Source organism: Lolium perenne, chromosome 6 (genome assembly GCF_019359855.2).
Source record: "Lolium perenne isolate Kyuss_39 chromosome 6, Kyuss_2.0, whole genome shotgun sequence".
In the NCBI taxonomy this organism is placed as follows: domain Eukaryota; kingdom Viridiplantae; phylum Streptophyta; class Magnoliopsida; order Poales; family Poaceae; genus Lolium; species Lolium perenne.
The window spans coordinates 124,987,620-124,995,670 of NC_067249.2; positions in this window are offsets into that span (position 1 = coordinate 124,987,620).

An 8,051-nucleotide genomic window follows, 5' to 3' on the forward strand; every position below is an offset into this window, starting at 1 on the left:
ACATGTAACAGAACAATAAATAAACGGTGATTCAATGCTTAGAAACAAGGCCCAGGGATCATACTTTCACTAGTGGACACTCTCAACATTGATCACATAACTGAATAAATAAATGCTACTTTCTACACTCTCTTGTTGGATAACAAACACCATTCATTGTGTAGGGCTACAAAAGCACACCTCAAGCCGGAGTAAACAAGCTCCACAACATCCGGAGTTCATATTTAAGTAACCTCTAGAGTGCATAATAGACCATTGCAATTTAAACCGAGTACTAACATAGCATGCACACTGTCACCATCAGCTATGAAAGGGGGAATAGATCGCATCAATACTATCATAGTAATAGTTAACTCCAAAATCTACAAGAGATTACAATCATAACCTATGCCAAGTACTACATGATGCACACACTGTCAACAATACATCATGGAGGAGGAATAGACTACTTTAATAACATCACTAGAGTAGCACATAGATTAATAGTGATACAAAACTCATCATATGGATCTCAATCATGTAAGGCAGCTCATGAGATCATTGTATTGAAGTACATGGGAGAGAGATGAACCACATAGCTACCGGTAGAGCCCTCAGCCTCGGGGGAGAACTACTCCCTCCTCATCATGGGAGACAGCAATGGTGATGAAGATGGCGGTGGAGATGGCTTCCGGGGGCACTTCCCCGTCCCGGCGACGTGCAGGAACAGAGACTTCTGTCCCCCGAATTGGAGTTTCGCGATCGCGGCGGCTCTGGAAGGTTTTCCGTATCGTGGCTTATCTTTTTAGGGTTTTCGCGACGGAGGCTTTAAGTAGACGGAAGGGCAGCCTCAGAGGGTTCCTGGGGACCCACACACTAGGGGGGCGTGCTCCCCTTTGGCCGCGCCGCCATGTGGGGTGGGGCCCCCTTGGCTCCCCTCTGGTCCCTCTTCGGTGCTCTGGAACCTTCCGTGGAAAATAGGACCCTGGGCGTTGATTTTGTCCAATTACGAGAATATTTCCTGTGTAAGATTTCTGGAACCAAAAACAGCAGAAAACAACAACTGGCTCTTCGGCATCTTGTTAATAGGTTAGTTCCGAAAAATGCATAAAAACATTATAAAGTGCGAGCAAAACATGTATGTATTGTCATAAAACAAGCATGAAACATAAGAAATTATAGATACGTTTGAGACGTATCAAGCATCCCCAAGCTTAGTTCCTGCTTGCCCTTGAGTAGTTAAACAATAAAAAGAATAATTTCTGTAGTGACATGTTACTTACATAATCTTGATCATACTATTGTAAAGCATATGAGATGAATCAAGTGACTCAAGGCAACGATCTATAGTTTGCTAACAAATAGACAACATATAGCAAAACTTTTCATGAATAGTACTTTCAAGACAAGCATCAAAAAGTCTTGCATAAGAGTTAACTCATAAAGCAATAAATTCAAAGTAAAGACATTGAAGCAACACAAAGGAAGATTTAAGTTTCAGCAGTTGCTTTCAACTTTCAACATGCATATCTCATGGATAATTGTCAACGCAAAGTAATATGATGAGTGCAAATAAGCAAGTATGTAAGAATCAATGCACAGTTGACACAAGTGTTTGCTTCTAAGATGGAAGGAAGTAGGTAAACTGACTCAACATAAAGTAAAAGAATGGCCTTTCGCAGAGGGAAGCAGGGATTAAATCATGTGCTAGAACTTTTCAAGTTTTGAAATCATATAGAGAGCATAAAAGTAAAGTTTTGAGAGGTGTTTGTTGTTGTCAACGAATGGTAGTGGGCACTCTAACCCCCTTGCCAAACAGACTTTCAAAGAGCGGCTCCCATGAAGGACGTTATCTCTACCAGCAAGGTAGATCATCCCTCTTCTCTTTTGTTTACACATGTACTTTAGTTTAGTTTTTATTTTATTTTTGGATGACACTCCTTCCAACCTTTTGCTTTCACAAGCCATGGCTAACCGAATCCTCGGGTGCCTTCCAATCATTCACATACCATGAAGGAGTGTCTATTTATTTTAGTTTTATTTAGAGATGACACTCCTCCCAACCTTTGCTTTCTCAAGCCATGGCTAACCGAATCCTCGGGTGCCTTCCAACATTTCACATACCATGGAGGAGTGTCTATTTGAAAAATTAAGTTGCTTACTGATGAATCAGGGCAAAACATGTGAAGAGAATTATTAATGAAAGTTAATTAATTGGGGCTGGGAACCCCATTGCCAGCTCTTTTTGCAAAATTATTGGATAAGCGGATGAAGCCACTAGTCCATTGGTGAAAATCTGCCCAACAAGATTGAAAGATAAAACACCACATACTTCCTCATGAGCTAGACAACATTGACACAAATAAGAGATAATAGCTTTTGAATTGTTTAAAGGTAGCACATGAAGTATTTACTTGGAATGGCAGAAAAATACCACATAGTAGGTAGTTATGGTGGACACACATGGCATAGGTTTTGGCTCAAGGTTTTGGATGCACGAGAAGCATTCCCTCTCAGTACAAGGCTTTGGCTAGCAAGGTTGTTTGAAGCAAGCACAAGTATGAACCGGTACAGCAAAACTTACATAAGAAAATATTGCAAGCATTATAAGACTCTACACTGTCTTCCTTGTTGCTCAAACACTTTTACCAAAAAATATCTAGACCTTAGAGAGACCAATCATGCAAACCAATTTCAACAAGCTCTACGGTAGTTCTCCACTAATAGGTTTAAACTACATGGTGCATGAAATTAAACATGATCTACTTGAGAGCTCAAAACAATTGCCAAGTATCAAATTATCCAAGACAATATGAGGCATTTTCTGTTTCCAACCAAATAACAATAAGTGCAATAGCTTCCAACTTTTGTCATGAACATTAAAAGTAAAACGAAGAACACAGGTGTTCAAATGAAAAAGCGGAGCGTGTCTCTCTCCCACATAAGCATGAATTTATTCAGAGAATGAAAATAACAAAACGAAAATGAAAGCACACAGACGCTCCATGTAAAGTACATAAGATGTGACGGAATAAAAATATAGTTTCACTAGAGGTGACCTGATAAGTTGTCGATGAAGAAGGGGATGCCTTGGGCATCCCCAAGCTTAGATGCTTGAGTCTTCTTGAAATATGCAGGGATGAACCACGGGGGCATCCCCAAGCTTAGACTTTTCACTCTTCTTGATCATATTGTATCATCCTCCTCTCTTGACCCTTGAAAACTTCCTCCACACCAAACTCAAAACAAACTCATTAGAGGGTTAGTGCATAATCAAAAATTCACATGTTCAGAGATGACACAATCATTCTTAGCACTTCTGGATATTGCACAAAGCTACTGGAAGTTAATGGAACAAAGAAATCCATCCAACATAGCAAAAGAGGCAATGCGAAATAAAAGGCAGAATCTGTCAAAACAGAACAGTCCATAAAGACGAATTTTTCTGGGACACTTAACTTGCTCAGATGAAAATTCTCAAATTGAATGAAAGTTGCGTACATATCTGAGGATCACGCACGTAAATTGGCAGATTTTTCTGAGTTACCTACAGAGAATTCTACTCAAATTCGTGATAGCAAAAAATCTGTTTCTGCGCAGTAATCCAAATCTAGTATCAACCTTACTATCAAAGACTTTACTTGGCACAACATTGCAATAAAATAAAGATAAGGAGAGGTTGCTACAGTAGTAATAACTTCCAAGACACAACAAAACAGTAGCAAAATAAAAACATGGGTTATCTCCCAAGACGTGCTTTCTTTATAGCCATTAAGATGGGCTTAGCAATTTTAATGATGCTCACATAAGGATGAGAGTTGAACCAAAGAGAGCATCAAAAAGCAAGTATGAAATAAATTTAAGCCTAACCCACTTCCTATGAAAAGGAATCTTGTAAATAAACAAGTCATGTAAGCATAACGCAACAAGCATAGAAAGGCAACACAAGCGCAACTTCAAGATTCTCAACATAAAGAGGGGAAACCTAATATTATAATATTATTAAGATGCATATAACCATGTTTCCCTCTCTCATAATAACTTTCAGTAGGTTCATTGATAAACTCAACAATATAGCTATCACATAAAGCATTCTTATTCATATGCACAAAAGTATCATTACTCTCCACATAAGCATAGTCATTACTATTAATTGTAGTGGGAGCAAATTCAATAAAATAGCTATCATTATTATTCTCATCACCATAATCATCAAATGTAGGAGGCATATTGTAATCATAATTAATTTTCTCCTCAATAGTAGGTGGACTGAAAATATGATAGTCATCATTGTAATCATCATATATAGGAGGTAAAGTATCATCAAAGTAAATTTTCTCCTCCATGCTTGGGGGACTAAAAATATCATGCTCATCAAAACCAGCTTCCCCAAGCTTAAATTCTTCCATAGCATTAGCAATAATAGTGTTCAAAGAGTTCATGCTAATAACATTGCTGCAACTATTTTGCAAACAAAGTTCCATGGGTTTTTAAATTTTCTCTTCAAACACCTCATGTCCTAACTCAAGATAAATTTCATAAAGATCTCTAATTTTTGTTGTTGTTTTCCATTAAGCCTAACTAGTGAAAATAAAAACAAGAAACAAAAAGATGCAATTGCAGGATCTAAAGAAAATAACTTCGAGCACTCACACACAGGCAACAGTGCTAGGAAATAGCTTAGTAGTCGGAGGATGTGAATACCTTTTACCTTACCTCCCCGGCAACGGCGCCAGAAAATAGCTTGATGTCTACGCACGCTTCTATTCCTGTAGACAGTGTTGGGCCTCCAAGAGCAGAGCTTTGTAGAACAGCAGCAAGTTTCCCTTAAGTGAATCACCCAAGGTTTATCGAACTCAGGGAGGTAGAGGTCAAAGATATCCCTCTCAAGCAACCCTGCAATTACGATACAAGAAGTCTCTTGTGTCCCCAACACACCTAATACACTTGTCAGATGTATAGGTGCACTAGTTCGGCGAAAAGATAGTGAAATACAAGTAATATGGATGATTGTAAGTAGTAATTGCAATCTGAAATAAAGATGGTAGCAAGCAAACATGTAACAGAACAGTAAATAAACGGTGATTCAATGCTTAAAAACAAGGCCTAGGGATCATACTTTCACTAGTGGACACTCTCAACATTGATCACATAACTGAATAAATAAATGCTACTTTCTACACTCTCTTGTTGGATAACAAACACCATTCATTGTGTAGGGCTACAAAAGCACACCTCAAGCCGGAGTAAACAAGCTCCACAACATCCGGAGTTCATATTTAAGTAACCTCTAGAGTGCATAATAGACCATTGCAATTTAAACCGAGTACTAACATAGCATGCACACTGTCACCATCAGCTATAAAAGGGGGAATAGATCGCATCAATACTATCATAGTAATAGTTAACTCCATAATCTACAAGAGATTACAATCATAACCTATGCCAAATACTACATGATGCACACACTGTCAACATTACATCATGGATGAGGAATAGACTACTTTAATAACATCACTAGAGTAGCACATAGATTGATAGTGATACAAAGCTCATCATATGGATCTCAATCATGTAAGGTAGCTCATGAGATCATTGTATTGAAGTACATGGGAGAGAGATGAACCACATAGCTACCGGTAGAGCCCTCAGCCTCGGGGGAGAACTACTCCCTCCTCATCATGGGAGACAGCAACGGCGATGAAGATGGCGGTGTAGATGGCTTCCGGGGGCACTTCCCCGTCCCGGCGGCGTGCCGGAACAGAGACTTCTGTCCCCCGAATTGGAGTTTCGCGATGGCGGCGGCTCTGGAAGGTTTTCCGTATCGTGGCTTATCTTTTTAGGATTTTCGCGACAGAGGCTTTAAGTAGGCGGAAGGGCAGCCTCGGAGGGGTCCTGGGGGACCCACACACTAGGGGGCGCCCCCCTTTGGCCGCACCGCCATGTGGAGTGGGGCCCCCTTGGCTCCCCTCTGGTCCCTCTTCGGTGCTCTGGAACCTTCCGTGGAAAATAGGACCCTGGGCGTTGATTTCGTCCAATTCTGAGAATATTTCCTGTGTAAGATTTCTGGAACCAAAAACAGCAGAAAACAGCAACTGGCTCTTCGGCATCTTGTTAATAGGTTAGTTCCGGAAAACGCATAAAAACATTATAAAGTGCGAGCAAAACATGTAGGTGTTGTCATAAAACAAGCATGGAACATAAGAAATTATAGATACGTTTGAGACGTATCAAACCCACATCGGAACCTAAGACTCAGAGAAATAGATAAGATAAGAAGATTCAAAACCGGTAAGGTAAGATGAGAAGGAATTGAGATAAAGAGAAAATCAGAGCTAGTCAGATCTATCCAACGAGTTTTCAGAAAATAGTTGGACTCTTTAAACTCAACGACCGTCGTCAAGGTTATCCTACAGGCTGGACCAGTGGGGTATCACCAACCTGAGCTCTGATACCAACTTGTGACGCCCTGGAACCGGTACCATGAGGATCCCAGCAAAAAAACCCGATAAGATAACGATGATGAAACGAGATATAACAGCACTAGCATGCACTACGACTCGCAAGGCAGACCCGATAACCAAACAACAGCTGTAGGAGGGTGGTGGTGGCAATATGGGATGCTTAAGGTAACAAGTGGATAGGACACATGACAAGAACGCAACTCAAGGATAGCATGAGGGAGAAGGCAAAATAAAATAGGCGAGCGACTCCTGCAGAGATAGGAGTATAGGAAATGCTTGCCTGTTAAAGTTTGCCGAGGAACATCCGGAGGACTTGTCGTATCTCACAACACCACTTCGTGATCCTATCCGGGAAGAAGAAAATGCTGGAACACACATAACGTATGCAAATCTTACTACTACGATAGAAGAGTCAGCATGCTCGAGATAATATGTATGCATGGCATGGCAACGATGATGCAATGCACTTAACCAAATTAATCGGAGTCGAACCCCGGACAAACTAAGTAGGTTGGAGTTGAATTTCTACCGTCAAAGTTAAATGTTGATTAGCATAGTACAACATGGCAGGGGTGAGCTACATCAATATTAAACGGAGCGGGGAAAACCGTAGTCGGTATTCGAAATACTCCGCATATATGTAAGGTGAACATGCATGACTATCAACGTGCGACATGATGCGAGATGCAAATGGGCATATGGATGACATATTCATGATCCTTGCATTTTTTTGATAAATTTTCATATATAACACTTTTTTATTTCGAGTTATAGATTAAAAATTATTAACAAATTAGTTTTTATTATTTAAAATAGATAAATAGATTTAATTTTTAAAGGAAAAGGGTCCGGTTTTAATTTCTGAAAAGGGGGAAGGACCCCGGGTTAGATACACAGAGATGCAGGGGGTTATGCTGAAGATCTCTGTGCCAGGGACTGCGGGTTGAGGGACTAAAACACGCAGGGGGCTAAAAGCAAAATTTTCAGATCTGGGAGGATAGGATCTTTTCTCACCGAGGCGGGACTTAGCCCGAGCGGCTGACTAGTGGGGCCCATCGCTGACGTGGAGGCCACGATGGCGAAGCTTGCAGGAACGCGCGGAAGGCGTTCGACGGAAGGTCACCGCGCGGTGCAGGCGGTGACCACCGGGCGATGGCATGGTGCGCGCCAGTGTTTGGTGGCGTTCCAGGAAGCAAAGCTAGGCGTGTTTGACGCGTCTCTCCGGCGCGGACCATCTGGAGGCGGTGGCGCGTGGAGGGGGCCACCGTGGAGCTGCCGGCGGCGAGGTCTGCGGGGACAACGACTGTCACCAACGGAAAACTGAAACAGAGAGGAATAGGGGCAAGGAAGAGGTTCAGGAGGGCGAGGACTACACTGTGATACGCATTGGCGTGTGATACGTCTCCAACGTATCTATAATTTCTGATGTTCCATGCTTGTTTTATGACAATACCTACATGTTTCGCTTGCACTATATATCATATTATGGCATTTATTGGACTAACCTATTAACAAGATGCCACAGTGCCAGTTTCTGTTTATTATGTCTGTTTATTGCAGAAAAGGCCCAAAAACCAAAGTGCTCGGAAAAATCCAGAAAAATTACAG